A 1,409-nucleotide genomic window follows, 5' to 3' on the forward strand; every position below is an offset into this window, starting at 1 on the left:
GAAAACAAACAAACAAACAAAAAACATGGAGAAGGAAGAATATACACCACGGGGTTATTTACAACAGAAAACTGGAAGAGGCCGGGAGGGGTGGCTCACGTCTGTAATCCCAGCATTTTGGGAGGCTGAGGCGGGCGGATCACTTGAGATTAGGAGTTGGAGACCAGCCTGGCCAACATTGGGAAGTTCGTCTCTACTAAAAATACAAAAATTAGCCAGGTGTGGTGGCAGCTGCCTGTAATCCCAGCTACTCGGGTGGCTGAGGCACGAGAATCGCTTGAACCCTAAAGGCGAGGTTGCAGGTTGCAGTGAGCCGAGATCGTGCCACTGCACTCCAGCCTGGGTGACAGAGCAAGACCATGTCTCAGAAAAAAAAAAAAACAAAACTGGAAGAAACGTGTAAGTGCATTAAGGGACGGATTAAATCAGTTTAACGAAGCACTAGGAAGATTTTTTTTTAATTGCGTTTAAGTTTGCAGCGAGCCAGGCCAATCGGTTTTGCCAACGCATGCCCACGTGCTGGCGAACAAATGTAAACACGGAGATCGTGTGCTGGGCACTTGGTTTCATGGTGGGTGACTGTGCTGCTGTTCCTTTTGGCCGCGGACAAGGTCGGCTGCAGAGGTGGACCTCTGCTTGGGAGAGCTCTTCTCGCTGTGCAGACACCCGCCCCTAACAGCCACCCACCTGGGGAAATGATGGGGCTCGGAGGCCTCCTCCCAGCCAGTGTCCAGCCTAAGCACATTGCCTTCCGCAGTTCAGAAAGGTCGGGAGGCCTGAGTCACCATTTCCGGCTCGGACTTCCACCCGAAACGTGGATACCCACTGCCACGCCCACTACGCCCCAGTGGCTTGCCCCAAATGACAAGCGGCAAGAAGCGGCCTCCGGGGACAGCGGCCGAAGGCCATTCGGTCCCTGGCTCTTCTCAGCTCGCAGAGACCGAGAGGTGCTGCCCGGCCGCCTGCCCCTCTTCAGATCCCCCAGCACGGGAGGAGCAGCGACCGGGATGCGTCCAGGCCGGCTTTCGGGTTGGCTTCGGCGAGTCCAGCTCTCTTTTGCCCCTCCCAGAAGGCCGCCTCGGGTCCCGGGCCCAGCCCCGTCCGGGCGGTGTTCGAGCCACCCCGGGCTCGCTCATAGGCCCGGAACACCACAGCCAGCCCAGATTTGGCTGGTGCCGAGCCGGGGGCGGAGCCAGCGGGTTCCCGCCAAAATCGCGTAGCTGGTCCTTCCCCCGCGGGCTACGTCGCGCCCTCCTTTTTTTTTCAAACTCGGAGCTGGACGGGGATTGGTGGACTGGGCACTCACGTGGTTAACGGTCGCGGGAAGCCGCGGAGCCCGAACCTGAGACTGGACCTGAGGAGACCTCAGCCTCGGTGCTCGGGCCGCCCCGCCTCTGCCGGACGGTCCG

The sequence above is a fragment of the Colobus angolensis genome, unplaced genomic scaffold, assembly GCF_000951035.1.
Source record: "Colobus angolensis palliatus isolate OR3802 unplaced genomic scaffold, Cang.pa_1.0 Scaffold269, whole genome shotgun sequence".
Classification (NCBI taxonomy): Eukaryota; Metazoa; Chordata; class Mammalia; order Primates; family Cercopithecidae; genus Colobus; species Colobus angolensis.